The sequence below is a fragment of the Struthio camelus genome, chromosome 7 (genome assembly GCF_040807025.1).
Source record: "Struthio camelus isolate bStrCam1 chromosome 7, bStrCam1.hap1, whole genome shotgun sequence".
In the NCBI taxonomy this organism is placed as follows: domain Eukaryota; kingdom Metazoa; phylum Chordata; class Aves; order Struthioniformes; family Struthionidae; genus Struthio; species Struthio camelus.
In genome coordinates this window covers 26,164,027-26,184,397 of record NC_090948.1, presented here as the reverse complement: position 1 = coordinate 26,184,397, position 20,371 = coordinate 26,164,027, and the positions used below count along the sequence as shown (strand labels likewise).

Here is a 20,371-nt window from a genome sequence, read left to right as displayed (position 1 = left end):
AATTCAGTACACACAAAACTATCCCCAGACCCCAAAAAATAAAAATTTCAAAATGAATATATTCTGTAAAGGATCTGGGGACTGCTCTGTCATGGAAGATATATTATGAGTGCATAATCCAAGCTAAAAGACAGAAGAATAACACTGAGCAGCAAATTACTGAATGCGTTGTGTTCTGCAGGATACTCTCAGAAAATCAAAGAAACGTATTAGCTCATGTATAATCCTCGTTAGAGGCCATCATCCCTGTGCTACAGTGATGTGGGGCAGCTTTTGTGATAACTGCGTTAGTCAAGCAGGTGAAAGGTCACAAATAAGAGTTCTCTAGTACAATATTCAGATTTAATATTGCAAAATTAACATTCTTAAAGGCTAAGTAAAATAAGCTGATTAGAGTAAATGGCTTTCCTTGTTGCACATTTGTAGGAGAGGATGAAAAGAAACCATACAAAAAGAGGGAATGTGATTTACTGACGAGAACGCTAGCTGGCTGAAAAGAAGAGTAGAAATACATGTGAACTGTTTTCTGCAATGGCAGTCTTCTCCTCTGGATTTAAAGCTACCTTTTGTGTCAAGCTGAGAAGAAAAGGTCCACGAGGTGTCAATACATCAGCATTTCACTCCCTTACTGACCTTCCAGAGGTGAGCCTATCTACCCAACTAGGCAATTTCCCCTCTCCCCTCACAGCCCCCAAGAGGCAGCTGTTGGGATAATCACCTCCTTCAAGATCCTGGAGACTCAGAAAACACAAATAATGTACTAGGCCAGCAGTTCAGCACTCTCCTTCAATTACCAATATACGTAAGTCAGGAGAAGCAGGCAATAAAATATCCACTTTAAAGTAGACTTTAAGAGGCAGAAAAACAAATAAACACATACACCCTCCTCCCCTAACCCCCCCCCATAAAAGTACAAATTTTTCCTTCCCCCACCTTCCTCAAATCATCATCTAGCAAGGAAAACTTTTTAAAAGGAACAAAACATATATTCCTCATCGGACTCTCCTGTATCAGAAGGGAAATTTATCATCCTGTGTGTCTCAGCAATATTTTCTGCTTCAGCCTAGATGCTTTCAAATTCCCTTCCAAACATAAAAGCAAAACATTGATGAAAAGAAAATTGATGTCCCAGCGTGCAAGAGCTCTTGCAGTGATTACAACCAAATAGCAATTGGCATGAACAGAGCCAACATTTAATACCATTTTAAGGTATAATTAAAAAGGAGAGCTGTTCAGAATGGGCTCTTTACTATAAAATATGGCAGGTACACACTACAAATACTCCACCAGCTTCTTCCCATGCAGTGGAAGCCTAAAAACCTTCAGATGAAAATGTATGGTGGGTTTGCAGAAGCCCTTTACAATAACACTTAGGGGCCTTTCAGCACATAATAGACTTTGGCACCCTGCTCTCCCTGTCATTAAGGGTAGCACCCAGAAGATTTAGGACTGGAGTTTGCCTCATCCCTATCTCATAGGGCGAGCGCTATAAAAGGTTGAGGTACTTCCATTCCATGTCTGATCACAGCCTGATTTAGGGGGATTTGATAGGAGGACAAATAAAAACAGATTTGTTGTTAGATGCCTTGTCTCCCGCTGTAGAGCTTGAGTAATACTGCAGTTTAAAAGGCATTGTAGAGTGGAGGGGAAAATCAGAGTAGTTTAGCAGCAGAGCATGGTAACTGCAGAGATATGAGCTATTTCACTGAATGAAATAGGAACTTCATTGCCAGGAATTTACTGGTGTAAAGCAGGGAGGCATTCAGTTATCTGGGGTTTGGTTCAGTTCTTTACTTACACAAGAGCCAGCTGCAGCTGGAACTGGATCCTATTTTCCCTGCAAAGCCTAGGATCTAAGTACAGTCTCAAAGCATGTGAGTACCTTCCTGCACAACTAGTAAAATCGCAGGCATCATAGCCAACTGTCAAGAGCGAATGCACATAATAACACATTGGATAGTATACTCAGCAAGGTGCGCCCACACATCTGACAGTTGGGTCTTAACACTGAACTGACAACCCCCTCAGGCACGCCGAGTCCTCTTTTCTTCTTTCAGGACACACACATTAATTTCAAGGTGTGGAAGCCAGGAATGATTTCTGCAGCGTACAAAAGTCCTTTATGACAACACATTGAGGCCTTTCAGCTTTGGCACCCTGCTTTCCCAGTAATTACAGGTGGCACCCAGAAGATTTAGAATTGTCTCCATCTTTCAGAGGGACTGCAGAAAATCTGTAGTTTATTAATGGTTTTAGTTTCTCAAAACCATTTGCTGCAACCGGCCTGTACGAGGGAAAAATTCTCCAGCTCATCTCAAACCTCTCATATACAAATAACATATGTTTCTATGCAAGCAGCCCAAGAAAAAACTACCACCACCAGCAGCAGTGTTGTGTTAGGCACAAAGTAGAGGAGTTGCATCAAAGAATTGTGGGAGGATAACTGTAAGGTGAATTTTCAACATATCAGAGAAAACTAACTTTCTATAGCTCAGCATATTAAAATGCCACAGATTGAAACCCCAGATCTCTTTTGGGTAGGAATTACTCTGTAAGGTTATATATGATTTTTTTGGTAATAAAATTGTCTGATGTACAGTCACATGCTTTCTGCCCAGTTTCACTTAAGACCTACAGGGAAAGATTCTTTTAAAATCTCTCTTCACTTTATTCAGGCTCGGTTACCCTCTTCCAAGGGACTGACAGCTTTAGCGGCCTCTCGATTTAGAAATGCATTGCAACCCCTTTTTCTGGACAGCTCAGCAAGAAGTCTACATACAGCCTGCAGGACCAGAGAGGGCAAACTCTTGTATATTTTGCTCCCAATCCTAGTTGAAGAGCCATACTAACATAGTCTTACCTGCACAGTACTGCCTCCCAAGAAACTCTCACAAAACTTTATACCTCCTTCCTCACAAAGTACACGCAAGGGTATCTCCTTTTTTTTTTGGCCTACTTATTAGCCAGTACACTGAGGGATCAAATAAAACTGCCTTTCAACCAGATCCGTTCCCTTTCCCCTTTCCGGCACCAGAGGACCACTCACGAATTAAACCTCCTGTTTGGCTAGCTGGGAAAAATTTTGGCTGATCCTAGACAGGTCCTTTCAGGGTAGACATTTACTCAGAAAATTAAAAAACACTTAGTAATTAGGCTTGTGAGGGGGATCCCCGGCTTAAGGGAAAATTCTAAAAGGAAATATTTGTTTCAAAAATAGCAACATTTCACTCAACATTTTACTGTTTTAGAAAATGTTGTATGCAATCTAGATTTTGACAAGACGGGTACCACCTTCTCACAGTCTGGTGCTCACACCAATTAGAAGCATATGAGAAAAACACTTACGGAAATGAACTACTTCCAGAAGCACACATAGCCTCAGCTAACGAATGAGACCTGTTGTTTCTAAGTACCAGGTCTGTAAATTTATTTAGCCACAGGAGGGAGACAAAGACACAGATGAACAGTATTTTATGCGGCATTTATATTTCAGTGGGAGAATGCTTTTATGGAAAATATGGATGTGGTCAAGAGCCACAAATTTAACTTTGATCTCATAAATGAATTTCTAGTGCATTCAGTGTAGGGGATTCCTGGATCTAGGGAAATTCAAATCCAAGCCAGGATAGCCACATCTGATGTTTGCAATAAAAATCTGACATTCCTCTGCATGTACCAACTCCAGCAGAGTAAGAGAAGGCCAAAACCAAAGAGAAATATTGAATTTTCACTTTAAGCATCTTTCCTAGAAGAAAGTAAGATCTGTTGCAGTGATGAAACAGTTTGGCTATAAAAATCAAACTTTTCTGAAACATCAGGGTTAAACAGAGTTCATAGCATTCTCAAGATACACTTTATGACGTCTATAAGCCTATCATATGTTATAAATTAATAGTAGATACAGCACATTCTAATTTCACCACCCATGTCTATATCATTTAAGTAATAGCTCTAAAGGGTGGATTAAAATGATAAAATCTGAGGAAGGGCTGCAGATAATTGCGTGAGGTGCTACAGCTCACAGATTTACAACCTACTGTACAATATCACCCTCTGCTGGGCATCAGTGAAAAAAATGCGTATGGGAGCATCCTTGGAAATTCCCACAATGCACCAGAGGTGCGAGAAGACGAGTGGTGCCTTATTCAATTGAAGCAAATCACTTGATGCCTAATTTAAAACAGTTAAACTGTAAGATGTCATTATAGTTCAGCATAAATTGATCAACTGACTTGATGGAACAAAATGGAAAATTTCCATTCGACATGTGGTAAATAAAATCATGCAGGTATCTGGTCTTGCACGGTTCTGTTTCCCTCTGTTTCCCTGTGGCTGACTTGGAAAGCTCAGCATACCCTACACAGTCAAGATTAGGACCCAGATTGCCTTCTATTTTCAAATCTTAATGTAAAAATAAGTAATTTTTTAAAAAGAGGAACTAACTGGAAAGGACTCATTTCACAAACCAGTGAAATCCACAGGGAGCTTTATCCTTCCTTCATGTAATTTATGTAAGTTGGTATTTGCAATATCAGGCTGCCCAGCCCCACAGTTTGAAGTTACACATCTGGCATTTGGTCTGTAATACCACTGCAGCAATATAGTGCAAACTTGCAACAGGGAAGGAACTGAAACTATCACCTTACCCACGTTTCACAGGTGGATCAATATTTAGGTATAGCAGAATGTCACTCCATCAGCTAAGTTACTTAGCATTAAAGGAAACGTGCATTCATGTCTTACGATGCAGGAAGCTAAGGAAGGGCAGGCTGCAAATAGCTCAATGCTCGGATGAGCGTGATCCCAGTTCTGGACAGTCTCAAGGGAAGGAGGCAGCAGTCGGCTGCCTCCGGTGCCGCTCCTCAGCCACGAGTGCAGCACTGGACTGAAACTGTCCCTAACGCAACCTGGACTAGCCCCAGGCAACTCTATGTTGCAATGACTTCCTACGAGACCATTTAGCAGTTTGGAGTAGCCGGAAGGCAATGTGATTCAGTCACATCTCATTCTTCCCACATCTCTTTGCTAGAGACTGTGGGCTTTTAACCACTGCGGAAATCACCTTTACACCAGGCACAGTTCCACTAGCTCCCCAGCCCCAACATCTCCCTGAAGGCAAGCCTTGATTGGAACCCTTACCTTCATCATTTTTTCATTTTATTTTAAAATGTTGCAACCAGACATTGGAACAATAATACCAGAAATTGTTGAATTTAACTCATTTTAGAAAGAACCATCCCATTACACAATTGTGTTTTGGGTAATTACATAGACTGCAACTCTCTCTGACTCCACTGAATGCTGGACAAGATCTGGAAAGATGTGCTATGCATTTCCAGCCTCTGCAGAACTCCACACTGATGTGGACCTAAGACACACCGCACTGTGGAAACCAACTGCTTGGATCCCCTTCTAGGGCAATAACGTAACTGAACTCCTTTTTACTTCCACGTATATGAATAGTAAATTTAAAAGTTGTTTTTATGTCATTAAAATATTTATTTAATTAATGTGGACTAGATACTATAGCAACACTTAGAAAAGCCTTAAATGACAGCTGGATGCTGCTAGATGGAAACATACAAGTTCTAGCCAAGTCCACATTTCAAATTCTTCAAGGTCAGCATTTGAGACTATTTGTGGACAATTTTTTTACTCCACTGTGAATGGGAAAACATGCAGATTGAATATATCACAAACACACTTTCAAAATAATACTCTTTATTTACTAGTTGAAGTTAAATGAGCATAAATCAGGCTTAAATTGAATTGAAAGTGATTATCTCAGTTTGCATCAGAGTTCACGAATGCATCTACAGAAACACTCTCACAAATGGATGGAATTAAGCCTAAGTCCAAGACAATACACATGCTTTCTTTAAGCTTCTTGCAGGAAGCCACATAGCACAGAACAGAAATAGCTCATTCCCCAACAATGTGCAAGCACAGTTTTAAGCTAAACCTTATTTTCTTCATTCTCAATCTCTGTTCAACGATAGAGGAAAGTGATTCTTTACCACTGCCATATGAATAAGGCTCTAAGAAACTCACTCTGCCTAGCAACAGACTGAAAACCAAAATTACTATCACCCTGATCATACAATCCCCTAATTACACAAGGAACCTCATTTATGCTGGAGGGATGGCTCATGTGTGCAAAGTTGTGCAGATTCAGGATCACATAATTTCCTGGAGAGGCAAAAAGTTATTTTCAGTCTACAGATTTTCTTTCTAGACTGCAGTGAAGTCGATAACTTCTATAGTGTGAACTGTGGAGTAAACCTCTGCATCATCAAAGTCTTGTAAGTGAACCCAATTTGCCTGTGTTTGAATTCCCAGTGAACAGTAAAACCCATCTCTGCCTAGGAGAAACTAAGCCAACAGCAGCACCAATCTCAATTTTATTCAAAACCACAAGTCATGCCTTGAGGATATAAATTTATTCCCTCCCTTTCCAATCAGCACACACGTTGTGCCACTCGCCTTGGGAAGCATGTTATTAAAAAAAATTCATTTCCCCCTTGGATACATTTTTATATTGTATACTAAATTATGCATTTAAAATCAAATAAAAAGAATTTACTGCTTTAAGATTACTGCACACATCAGAAAGGTCTCTGTTTCTAAATTTTGGAAGAATTTTCCACCTTCCCACCCAAGCCAAGCAAACATCCAGTGTTGTTACAGCTGAAGCAGCAGGAAAAAAAAGACAAAAATATTTTTCATATTAGAAGGCTATGGTTCATGTAGTAAGGAGGAAAAGAGCACATCTCGGAAAAGGTACTGCTCAATACCTCCAAGAGGGAAAGGGAACTTGCAGTCTGAGGGCATATCTGAAAAGTTCACAGTTTGGGTCAGTCTCAGATAATAATCCTCTGATCCTCCCCTAAACAATGTGAAACTTTAAGTCTGATTAATTGACGGCCTAATGCAGAAGCTTATCTTGCAGCTTTTCACTCCTTTTTCACTCAGTCTACTTGCTAGCAGGAACTGAAGAAGTTAAACAATAGTCAGACAAGGTTCAGACATGGCAAATGCTGCAGGTTTTTGTTTTGAGAGGAAAGGAGGGTTGGGGTGAGAAGTAATATTATTTTCCAATATCTTTAACACAGATCAGAAGCTATACACAACAGTCAATATTTGTGAAACGTGCAAATGTAAAATATAAACACTTCAGTTCTTATTTAGAGACTTAAATGAAAGCAGCCTAATTTCCACAGATGAACCATCTCACTGACTTCACCTTGAGTTGTGCCTGCACAGATCTTCCAAAAATTCAGTAGACATAGATGCTTAAATATAATTTTATGACATTAACTGCAGGCAGTCATACTTGGAGAAGACTTCAGCAAGAGTTTCAGGAAGCAGTGCCTGCAGCCTGTGTCAGTCTCTGGCTAACACAGGGTTTCTTCTTCAACTTACAGAGAAGAAACCAATAGCGTAAGATAAATAAGACTACTATCAGATCAAGACGGACTTAACTATAAATTAGATTTTTTCCATGAACTACAGTAAATTCTGCAAAATCCCACCCGGACAGGGACAGAGACCCACTGTGCAAACACTGTTGAATTTCTCCCATGGAGCTCCACCTACTCACCTGAGATGTGCTGCCCAGGAAGAGCTACTTACTGACCATGCCCCCCAGCTTGGCAGGGGTTGGAGCTACAACTGAAGAGCAGTTATGAATGAGAGCAGCAAAGAAATGGGAGACAGAAGATCAGCAGTATTCTTAGCTAGAGAAGGCAAAAGACCAAGTCAAAGCACAATAGACAATATGCTGAAGAAAGGACAGAGGGTAGGACACAAAGATCTATGTAGATAAGGGAGTCTGGCAGAACACCTTCAAAGGAGAGGGAATATTAAAAAAAGAAGAGGTAAAGGAGCTAGCAGAGCATAGAGCCAAAGACGGTTTAGGTCCAGCGAGATGAACATGGTCCAGGTCTAGAGGCAGAAAAAAACCAAATCTGTCAGAGAAGAGAAGGAACTTTGGCTTCAGTTAGATATGGTGCCCCAAAAGAGAGACACTTCCAAATGAGAAAGCAAAGGACAGAGCACAGCAAACATCAGTAACTAATTTTGTGTGTTTTTATTTTTAGCAAGCAGGGAAGCATTATAGGAAAGAATGCAGAGAGGACAATATCATCCTGTTTTTCCTCTATATGCAGAGATAGTGCTTCTCTTCCCTTTTGCTAACACTGCCAGCAGACAGCTTTGGGCAGCAGGGAGGATGACCTGTGGAACAGTAGGAACCCAGTTGCAGGCTACAGCATTATTCTAAGGCTTTGATTGTACTTGAACCTCTCATCAGGAAGGGCTTATCCAAAACCCTCAGATAACTCCACCGCTTCCTCATCCTTATGCTTCAACCAGACAGAACATGTGTTGGATACTGTCACTGAAATGGGCTTAGCATTCCTACAGTCTTATCCAGCTTTCAACTCCAGGCCTCTGTGGTGCACGTAAAACATACCATCATAATTTAACTCAACGCATGGACACTGAAACAGGTCAAACATTTGTCAGCTCCCTTTAAATGTCTTTTAAAATATTTCCAGAACCATTAAATAAGCCCCCAGAGAAGCACAAACAAATAGTCAGAGTTTGTTAAAGAGAAGCGGAAGGATTGCTCTCTCCCGGAAGGGGATAGTCAGGACATCTGTTGAACGCTCTAGTATTTTTTCCTTTCCTAAGGACCCAGTCCCATGGTCCCACTTAGGCTTTTGACTGGAAAGCTAGAATTTGGATAGCATCATAATTCATTGTTGGACCTTTCTACCTCTAAGCTAGATGACTATTTAATGTGACTCTCGGGAAATTGCGGTTGGACTCCTTAGCACTGTAGGTTTGGTTGAACTGGAAGTGTCTGTAGCCTGTAGGAAGGAAAGTGATTCACTTAATTGGCTAGATGCAGCTTGGCTACCAGATACAAGGAAAGCTGTAAATTTGCACCACGGGAAGGGTGGGGGGGGGGGAGACCACTGGGTCACCAGACTGCCTTAAGAAAGTTATGCCTTCAGAAAAAAGTCAGAATTGCTGTGGCCCGCTAGAATACCAGACTCCGTGTTCTGGAGGACGTGACATACCAGGGGCGTACAGCAGTGGTGATGTACCACGACATGGGGCAGCACTAACAGAGCTGATAGGCAAGATCGTATCTTTTCCTGTGCCCCACATGAGCTGAAAACATCAAACTTAGCAATTCTGCCTCTGATGAAATGCTGCCTTCTGCAAAGACAGCAGCTGCCATTCTGCACCCCTGGTAAAAACTGTGTTCCCTTCCTGTCAGTGAACATAATGATAGTAAAAGATGACACATCAATGAAACAGGAGATTTAAGCTTTCTGCTCAGGCCAAGGCCATTTTGCCCAACCTGCTCTCTGCATCTGGTAAAAGAATATTTCTCTTCCTTTCCCAGCACTCGGCTACTCTGCTGGAATTGTCAAAAAGCACAAAAATAATGGTGGAGTTTGGACTTCAAATCTCCTAGGAGTTGATCTGAGCAAACAAATTCATTTCAGGTAGGCCACAGTGCAAGTGCCTCAAAGGCACATATGAATGACCTTGCTTCTCATCTTACCTGTGCAGAAAGCCAGCCCTGCTGCTGCAAATAACTTTACTAAAAACTGAGGACCTAAATTCATGTCGCCTTTGTATTTCAAACAAACACACCGACCTCATCCAGTAGAGCCCATATTCTTACCCAGTTTCTCCCACTAAGGTCAGTCACAGCCCTGTGATCAGCTTCGGCAGGACCAGGATTTGACACTTGCTGACAGAGAGTCAGTTAGTGGAGTTTTCATGCAAAACCTGATGCTGAGCATGCATCAAACTGCTCAAATATTTGTGAGTATGTGTGACAACATGTCAACTTGTCTCCTATGGATACTGTCAAGTGAAATTGCTGCTGCAGTGCAGATGGGTGAAAACCTAGCCTCATGGCAGCAGGCAATCACCAAAGGAAACCAAGAGAACCCAAGGATTCTCCTGATGCGATCAAGGTCAATAAAATAATTTAAAGAGCATTGTAAACTCAACTCTTAGATTCCTTGAGAGTTCATATGACAACTCAGGATCTAGCCTTTAGTGACTAGCTGCATCCCACAACACATCCTGGAGCAAACAAACCTTTCCTCCATCTAACCAGCAAAGAAAGTACAGCGAGGACTGCATTAAAAAGAGTCTGCTGCTTGGTGAGCTGTCAAATCTAGTTCCAACCAGCAAAGTGCATCCTGCATGACTTTGGTTATGCAAAAGTACTTTTGCATATGGTGGGAGATTATCTTAAAAGGATGTTCGGTTTTGAACTGTGTGGAAGACAAAAAACACAGAGGCTAATTCCAGAGAAGGATCTGATTTTCAGTAAGAAATGGCCAACATTTCATACTAAACATTTCATATATGTAACATAAATTGATACTTCTGTATTTGTTTCTGTCATGGGTTTTTTAACTGCTCCCTAATGGGAAGTAGTCAAGCGTTACATTTTGATTTGCATCTTTCGCATGAATCATTAATGCAACAATATGGAACACAATGTTGTTCCCACCAAAGCCACATTATATTGCTGGAGATGGAGTGTGCCCACACAATGTTCACCCAAGAAAAGAACGGGAATGTGGCACGCTCACGTGGCTTTCACAAGCTGCTGCAGACAAAGGCTCCTCTTGCTTGCTTGCATTTACCTATTTTCATTTGTCTACCTCCTCATTTTCTTTTTTTTTAAATATTGTTTTGCTTTGGGGGGAGGTTGCAACAGTTTGTCTAGGGTTACATTTACTTTGATTTTTCTTTAAAACAGTTGTGGGTTGTTAAATGGACATGCTTAAAGTAAGTGAAATTGGTAAGTGTTTGGCGATCTCTACAAGATCATTGCCATGTGGATCACAGACTGTAGGTTTTTGTTTCAAAAAGATGTTGACGTGGGCTGGCACAACTGAGCTAACACTTCACAACATATCCCCAGGCACCAGCTGGTCCTAGCTTTTAAGACAGACCTGTACATATTTTCTGCGTATCTCATTTCCCAAACTCATTGCTAATGCTACAAATAAGACAACTCCACCAGCCAGAAAGGCCAACGAACTGGTCAAAAAGATAATTTACAGTTAATGTAAACCTACTCAGCAGGATTACCAGCACATTTATACACTTATAAGCATTCATGAGTGGCATATGATGCTAATGGACATTAAAAGGAGGTCTGCATGATGAATGATGGTAATTAATGATTAAAGCATTACACAACACATTTCCCTGGGAGTGCCATGTTAGTGTCACTAAGTTAAGATCCATCAACCTGCAGCTTAAGAGGTCCTGGGGTTGCAAATCCCTATTAGAAAAATAAAGGTATTTTTACCTTTTTGCTTTTACTGTTGCAATCACATGTAGGAATATTAATATCTACAAAAATGAGGATATCTCCATTTTGAAAAACGTATATTAATTAGGTGCATGGAGAGCATGCATGCACTCTTTCTGAAATCACTAGCTTTTCCTAGCTGTTAAGAAATCCTGCCCTTCCTCCCTTTTGAGCATGCTCCATTAAGAAGTACTTTAGAGTAAGGCATTATTTGCCTGAGTAATTAGTCTTAACTAAATATGCTAGCTTACTGGGATAGAGGGTGATCCTGCTTGCTCTACTGTTGCTCACAGTTATACATCATGGCCAAACTAGTGAAAAAAAGAAGAGATTCTCTCACCATCATTTTCTTTCAGAAAAGGGAACAACTTTTTTGCATTGGGTAAATATGCACACACATTCTTTCCCTGGAAGGAAAGCAGAGACGGAGGGTCTCATCATTATTAAGCCAGTAAGTGGGTTAATTACTCTGCACAAATACATCAGAGTACTAGTAACAGTGAGTGCCACTCTAATGTCTCAACGCTAAGAGAGCTGAGGATGACTCACCTATCCTCTGAGCCTGTTTAGGGGGCTGGGCACAGCATCAAGGATGTGGCTGCTGTCGTGTGATCTTATGTTGCCCAGTCCCAGCACAAATTTTGGCTACAGCAATGCATGGCTCCAACTGCCAGTCACCAAGCAATCAATTATACCAGGTTAACACCTGACTGCTTCCGGCCCTGAAGAAGAGCCAGCAGAAGGAAGCGCTTGCCCATGTCTCAGCCAGTCCAGTTTAACATAATCTGTCTTAGCACAAACACACTGTAATCAGTGGTTTATCTTAGTAATATCAGCTATCAAACAGAATAGCAAACGCACAGATATATACGACAGTCTGCCAAAACTCCTATGGCAGCAAAAGCCTTCAAGCAGGGGAACAGGCAAATCAATGGACATGGGCACACCTTATACTGCAGCAAGTAGATGAGCTAGAAGCTGATCTGCCAGAAGCCTTACTTGACATAAGATCTCCCTGCGGTGGACTAATGGCTTCTTTGAGAGAACTGATTTTTTTTTTAAATCCTATCACACTTGTAAATGCAGGTTCAGTCTCATCAGGACTGCAAGCCTGAGCAGATTTATCTCCCACAATTTTTAAACCACACACCTATTAAAACTGCTTCTAGGAGGATTGGGTAACACGGTGCTGAGGAGGCAAGCGAATGCAAGTTGCAGGTCAGCATTAGAGCTTGCTAATGCAACAGGGATCTGAGCAGGTCTTACAGCAATCAGGTCTTAAACAGATAGCCCAAGAAATTAATTTCCCCAGTCCCCTGCACTAACAAGACAAACTCACTACTTTAACTTAGCACCTACTGGAACAATGCCGGTTCTGCTAATCTGAGTAAAGCTAATTGTTATAGCAAGAGATGCATGTATTGCAAGAGTTGCCACGGCTCTGTAATCAAAGTTATTCTCTGGTTTAAATCTCCTTTAAAAATAAAAACAATAAAAGTTAATTTAAAATTCCAGTGAATTCAGAGAACATCACCGTATGCAGCTGCAACAAAGGAAAACTGACACACACAAAATTCCCCAACTAAATGGTCAATCAGATCGGTTTTGTCAGCCACTGCAGCTCCATCTATAGCCTGAACATATTTTTCCACTCTCAGTGCAAACACAGTACAACATTGTTAGGGCATTGGAGGAAGCCAGTTAGAAAAGAATGAGAAACCTGAAGTGATCACTTGATCTGCGTAAATGCTACTAAAGCTGATTTCAGAAGTGGGCCTTTGTCTTCCTAATCCCAGTAATTCTTTTAACTGAAACTGCAAAAGTTGTCTTTCAGCTAAGAAATGCTATTTCTTCACTCTTCAACTGACTGAAAGGCTGTTTTCTCAGCCTGGAAGGTAGAGTTCCATGCAGCACACTAGCTGAAGGGTCTAGATCAAGAAAATGATCAAGAAAAATTACTCATGTGAAATCACCAGGCACTCCATTTTTGCATGTTTAAAAGCAGAGAAAATGCTGTTGAAGTCTATAAGGACGGGGGGAAAAAAAGGAGGTATTTCTCCTTCTACATTACTTTCTAGGGAATGGAAAAAGAAAACGAGAGGTGATGGACTGTTATCAAGAAGTGAAGAGGAATTATACCTAACAGCTGTGTTCTAGTTAAAAGAAAAGTGGAGGGCAGAATTAGGAGTCCTGAGTTCTGTGTTCTGTCTTATGCTTGGCTAACAACTGTCTCTGGCTTTGAATAAAACAGGTTGGGCCTGAGCGGGGCCACTGAAGGACACATGTCCTCAGTGGGACTTCTGGCCCTAGAATGGTTAAGGTTGTTATGCAGATTTAGCAGTCCAAAAAGAAAGAAACAAAGAATTCCCCACAACACTCCACCATTTCCAGATAAAACCTACTCAGACCCTACAGCAGGAATCCTTACTTCTGATGTTCAAAAGAAAGCAAGTACATACTGCTATACACTTTCCTAGTAAAGAATGATGTTTTGTCCTGGAGCAGGAAGACTAGAACTAGAAAAGGCAGCAAGCAGTGTTTTTGTGCCAGGATACCGGGCAAAGAGTGATTGTGAAACTTAAGTGTTTTAAAAGATCTTTGTGGTGGTATTTTAAAAGATGGTTCTCTCAGAATGAAAGGGCTCTGTAAAGAGCCTTTCCAATAACCTCTGCATCCCAAAAACAGCTGGAAAGAGACCTGAAGGATGAAAGCTGGCCGAAATCCACTAGTAAGAAGCCACGTCACCCAATCCACCTGCTTTAGGATATTTGATCACAATTTAATTGCCACCTGGTGCTTGTACGGCACAGCTGATGACACCTGACATGCTGTATTTGTTTTACCTGAAGAAAGGAATTAAGCCATTAGAGATAGAGAAGCCAAGAATGTCCATGGTAATGAGTTTGGCTATACTATATATATTATAAAATATTTTGGAAAGACTTCAGAAAGGTAAGGGATAAAAAGAATATGAGCTATTTGAAAATGAAAATATATTTCCATCCACAAACAGAGGGAGAGGCAGATTCTAGATGCTCAGAAATTACAGTGGTACAAATACTAATAACTTAGATTAAGAGTATCCAGATCTCAGCTGTACAACTGAGGATGAAGTGCAACTTTACAGACTTCAGTAGAACTACTCTAGTTTTCAGCTGGATTGACCGAGACCAGAATTTAGCCTGTTGCTATTAAACCATCTGAAGTAACACTTGATGACTTACCTGGTTGTTTCTGCAAGCAGAAATACAGAGCCAATGGAATGTGCTCCATGTACAACACTGTAAGGTGAAGTCTTTTAATCTAGAAAATTTTAGCAATTTCAGCAAGCACAAAAGTGTCAGCCCAACTTTAAGGGCAGAAGGTCCAGGAGTCAAACTGAAGAGAATTAAAAAAGAAATGGGTAATGGGCACTCAATCTCCACCTGCGAATTTAACTGAGATCTCAGAACCGTACTTCATAAAGTCCTTACGAAAAGTTCTTCCAGTACTTAGTGTTCAGGCCCTTTAACAAAGGTCTCTCCTTGTTCAGTTTTCCATCAGCAAGACTGGATGTAGTTGGTCATGTTGACTGGATGAATGCAAGTGAAGGTACATTCTTAAATTTCAAGGTACCAACAATCACAGTAAACGGTGCAGTTCAAACCACTATTAACACTGCTTTGCCACTTTTATGTACTGGGATAAGCACTTAAGCGTTTAACTAAGTTATTATTAAAAGCAGCAATTCTTTTCAATTTGCATACACATCCAGTGGAGTGAGTAAGACTGTTTTCACTTCATAGCTACTGTTTTAGATTGTATACAAACTGGACGACACTGGTCATTCACTGGCATCAAGCACCATCAGGTCAGCCAGTGGGCTTTTCTTACAAACAGTTTAAAAAAAAAAAAAAAAAAGAGGCATCAGAAGCTAAGAAAAGGAAGATAAGATGTCTGAGACTCTATGAAACAAGGTCTTTTCTTGGACAGCAGATGCTACACATGAACCAAGCTGCATTTAGCCTTGTCAAAACTGGCTTTATGCAGCAAGAGACTCATAGTACCTACTCAACTTCAACCAGACAGAGGCCGTTTTGTTTACTTCTAGTGTTGTGCAGTTAGCTATATAGTCATGCTGAGTGAACTCCTAACTATTCTGCTGATTGCCATTGAAGACTCTTTTGAGCTTTCTTCCATGAAGACCTTTTCTTATTTCACGGGAGCTAAAAACATCCTATTTCTATTAATTTTGAGTCACTCCATCTCCAAGTTCAGTCTCTGAGCAGAAACCTACTCATTTGCACTTACATACTGCCTCTTTTATATGAAGATTCCAAAGCATTCTCGAAATATTCCCCTTTGAACTATCATCTGCAGAAGAAAGACTCCATAGCCCATTACCAGCCCCCTGAACCATCCAGAATCAGAGTGATCAAAGTAGGAATTACCAATGGACACCTATTCAGCAACATTTCCAATTCTAGTAAAATTCAGGAAAAAAAACAAAAAAGCCACAACAGAATGTTTTGTCCTCTTTTCTCTGTGACCTGGAATACACACACAACATCGTGCTCTTGGCCAGCAAGATTATCTGCTGAGTGCTTCAGTTTTAAAGATAATTTGGTGACATTACTCAAAAAGGAAGGAGCTAGGCCCAAGAAACCTGTGCTACTCAGTGAGTATTACTGTTAAAAAACCTTAAACAGGACAGCATGGCACTGAGAATTTCATTTCTTCCAATGTAAGTAATTTTACCTAGCCCTAATTACAGCAAAAATTCAAAAGTAGCATGAATACAAATAGCTTGGGCACTCAAATATTTTCTTTCACAGAAAAAATAACATTAAGAAAAAGAAGCAGGATGATCAATTATGTACACTTCAAAAGGTATTGAAGGTATTATGTTCTTTAAGGTCTGCCCCATTAATTAACTCTGACTTTTTGTTTTATTTTAGATAAATGAGTATTGCTCCTTTCCAACAGAACAGGGAGGACTGTAGAGTGACAAGACTGTGATTTGAACATCTTGAATGAGTGAACTTGTACTGCATCAATAAGGTCGTGATATAGGTCACTAGCAACATCATTTTCACTAGGCTAGCAATAAGATCTCAGATTTGACATACGACTTCACTGTCACAAGATGTTAATTATCCCCACAGAGGTAATATGCAGGCAATCACAGAAGTGCACGTTCTCTTTTGATTTATTAGAAACTGTATTAATTTACAAGAATAAACACAGAACTCATTAATTTCAAATAATGCAATTTAGCTATACTGAATTACACCTGTTCCTTAGCTCCACCACAGAACAGAAAGGCATCAGGTATAATAAAAACCTGAAAAGGATTAAAATACTGAGTCAGGCCAGGGACTATTGCCTTTTTTATTTAACGCAGGCATTGTCTATTACAAGCAATTTTCTGAAGGCTATTGCTCTTGCATAATATGCTGTATGAACATGCAGAGGGTGGGGTCCCAACAGCCCAATTCTTTTAATTCACTGAAGTGGAAACAGTCAAGAACAAATGGAAAGCAGAGATCAATTGCTCCCACTGGCAATGTCACCAATTATGAATTTTGTGGAATTAAAATGAATTTACCATCTCGGCTGTGTTATTATGGTTACATTGTGTAACATTATGAAAGACACATTCATCTCATATGTAAGATTAGCTGAAATAAATGTATGATTTTTTGCTTTTTGAAATACTGTACACAGTAACGATACTTGATCTGTTCTAACAGGATGTCTCAGGCTCAGTTTTTAACTAGTCACAGAGCAGCTGCCAGCTGTATCAGAAAGCAAATGCTGCAGAAAAAGGTAACGTTCATTCAGCCCCACATCAGCACCATCTGGTACAATCTCTGGAAGCCATCGAGAAATCTAACAGCTCCATTCTCCCATACTAGCCTACTTCCAAAGTCAAATTTCTTTCACCTTCCGAGGAGGTTGCTTCCAGCATAGTGATAGAAGAAAGTACAGGAATTTCATCTTAAATATCAAAAGTAGACTATGCGGCTCAGCAATCTGAAGGTCAATAAGCAGCACCACCCTACCCAGAGTAATTGTCCAGACAGGAAAAGCAAACATTTTGTTATTCTTTATCCAATAAGGTTTATAGCCTAGTGCTCTATAGCAACAAACCAGACTATGAGTGACTGCAGCTGAGGACTAGACACGTGGTAATCTCCGGCACATAACGGGGCTGGTACGCTGGCAGTAGGGAGTAACCTGCATAGTCACTCTAAGGAAATTTCACAAGGCTCATCGGCCACAGCTTTTAGACAGCCCCAAGGTCATTGTGTCTTTAGGGCGTGTGGAAAGAAAAACGCTTCTTACAGACAAACTAACACCCCAAAATTGCCAAGCTTGTGTTGGGACACAAAATGAAGAGAAAGCAGATATTAATTACGTTTAACATGATTCAGGAGTTTTGTAAGCTAACACGGACAAAAGACTTACCTGCATCACTAGCTCCTAGCAGGGAGACTCTATGGCTACAGCGCACTGCAGGCAGTTTAAGTCACAACAGTCTCTCTCCTACATAATGTTGATGCCTGGCACATATTAGACTTTCTAAGGAACAGCGTTACAAAGGGAATAAGAGTAGGGACAGATAAAAGGAGGAAGTAAAAGCTCTAAGGAACTTGAATTTCAAACAGAAACTAAAACTCGTAATAGTATGAGGGGAAGGAGGGAAGTTCAACAAATCAAAGGGAGAAGAAACTTTTACGGGGTGGAAAGAGAGGTTGCAGGGGGCAAAAAAGTAGGAGAGGGAACCCAAATGATCAGGACAGCACTGCACAAGTCACTCTTCTGTACAACCTGAACCACAGAAAAAAGCATTTTACTGGGAAAATGGCATTTTTTCCCAGGATGCCAAAACAGCACTGATCCATCTTAAGTGGAAGTGGCTGTACTTCCATTGCTGAGGTTCCAGAGTTTGATAAATAACGCTCCCATGCTAGATACATGAATTCACTGATGGCAACCAACCACCATTAAAACTCAACTTCCCATTTCATTCTAGTACATAAAGTAGAGACAGTGGTGCCCAAATACTGGTATTTAGTATTAATAACTGGCAAGCCATGTAAGGGGATGTTTCAGCTTGGATCAGATATTTTCCTCAAGATCTGCATGTTTGCTTGAACTCTTTCACTCTGCAATTTAAGGACAGATGTTTCCTGTGAATAGGCTTTCTTGCAAGACTGAGATTCTCTCTTCAGCTTTTACTCCTATTATTTTTATTGCCATAAGAACTGAGAATCAAACTCCATCAAGCTAAACACAGGCTGAAACGTTGAGAGCTGAAACCTAACAGCAGCAATTAGACAAGGAGTGGAAGGAAAAAGCCAATGAAATATAGGTCAAGGGATGAAACAACTTGTTCAGGGCCCAGATCAAAAGAACCAGGAGAAATGCATGCCTATGTATGCCCATATGTATGTATGCCTACTCTATACATATCTGTGCTACCTTCTACTCCTAAACAGAAATCAGGAATATCTCTGAAGAAATACAGAACTGCACAGAGAAATTATGCAAACTTTTCCTAAGCTAATACCACAACTGGATGAGCCACCCGTACCTAAAAACCAAAACAAAAAACCTTTAAAGAACTGTGAATAATTGTCTGTTGAGTGCAACTGTGAATTGCCCTCTTCTGGACAGACCTGGAACCACTCAGGTATCTCATAAACCAAATCTCACATCCATACACCCCAAAAAACACCAGCACCAACAACTATAAGCACCTGCAGATTCTTTGGAGGGTGGACACTGGATTCCCTGAGTAGCATCCAAAATTACAGGTCTTCCTATGTGAAACCCAACCTCTGCGCTCCCGCTCTCTCTGATCTGCCTGACACAAGACACCGTGTCAGGCAATTGCCAGCAGTTCCTGCAGTAGGGGGTTTCTGAGCTATGAACTTCAAGATAGGGAGAATCACAGACCCAAGGCTTACTGAAGCTTGAATCGGCAACAACCCCTCCACCCCCCCTAAACAAACACACATATTGCTACCACTTGTAACAGAACAGGGAAAAAAAAAATTGTGAAATCCCTGGTATAGAACATCCTACTCCCTTTTGAGGAGGCTTTTGTGTTTCAACTAGCAGCGCTGTGTAAAACAAACAAGGAGACCACGCAAAAGATATTCAGAAACATCCTGCAACAAGGCCAAATCCAGCAAGATGCTGAGTAAGTACCTCCCCCAAGGTGCAGAGAGCCCCGACTCCTGCTTGAAGTTATATTGCGGAAGCCTTGACACATTCGGACGCGTGGAGGACACCCATTATTTTAGCCATTTGAAAGGAAGCCTGATTGATATAAGACACCCACAGGGGCAGTAGAAGATGGCTGCAGTCTGAGCAGTGACATGGGAAGGTCAGAGGGAGGTGGAGGTACTACACTATGTCAGATTTAAAAAATAAATAACTCCTCCCCCCCCAGCTTTGAAAATGACCTACACATCATTTGTCAAATAATTTCTGCAGTGATGGGGGCTAACACAACAGTTGTAACAGCAGTCCTGAGTGGGACCAGGCATCGGGAGGGAAAACGCACACATAATACAGATAACTCGCTTCTCATACACATTTACCGAGGTCACAGCAGCTGAATGTGGTACTTGTGACCGCAATAGCAGCTTTCTTTTTGCTACACTTTAAAAATGTTAAGCAGCTTCCACCAATTAAGAAGTTTTTTGAAATACAAATATCCTATTAGACCATATTAGTACTGTATAGTTCACCAGATGTATGGATTGAAAGAACCATTGCATTCCACCAGTTAGTAAACACACCTAAAGATGTATTTTTTACTCTAGGGTAAGAGGGTGAGGACGGGTAAATTACACAAGCAATCCTATAATATACATTTTCTGCCTAGAAAACCTAGTTTCAGAGTCAGTATTTCTAGAAATGTAAGTACTGAAACTGCACTTTAGTTGTCAGTAAATTCATTATCACATTAACTAGGTCTAAATTATTAAACCTTAATGATGTAGGTTCTCAAAA

The 20,371-nt window shown here is 40.7% G+C and overlaps 1 long non-coding RNA gene across 1 annotated transcript in view; it reads right to left on the bottom strand.

Annotated features, from left to right (window-relative positions):
- Positions 1-17,939, bottom strand: part of LOC138067820 (uncharacterized) — a 70,009-nt gene extending 52,070 nt beyond the window's left edge. The window contains exon 1 of the long non-coding RNA XR_011142210.1: positions 17,813-17,939. This is a non-coding gene — a long non-coding RNA (uncharacterized lncRNA). The remainder of the gene's footprint in view (positions 1-17,812) is intronic.
- Positions 17,940-20,371: the final 2,432 nt, after the last annotated feature.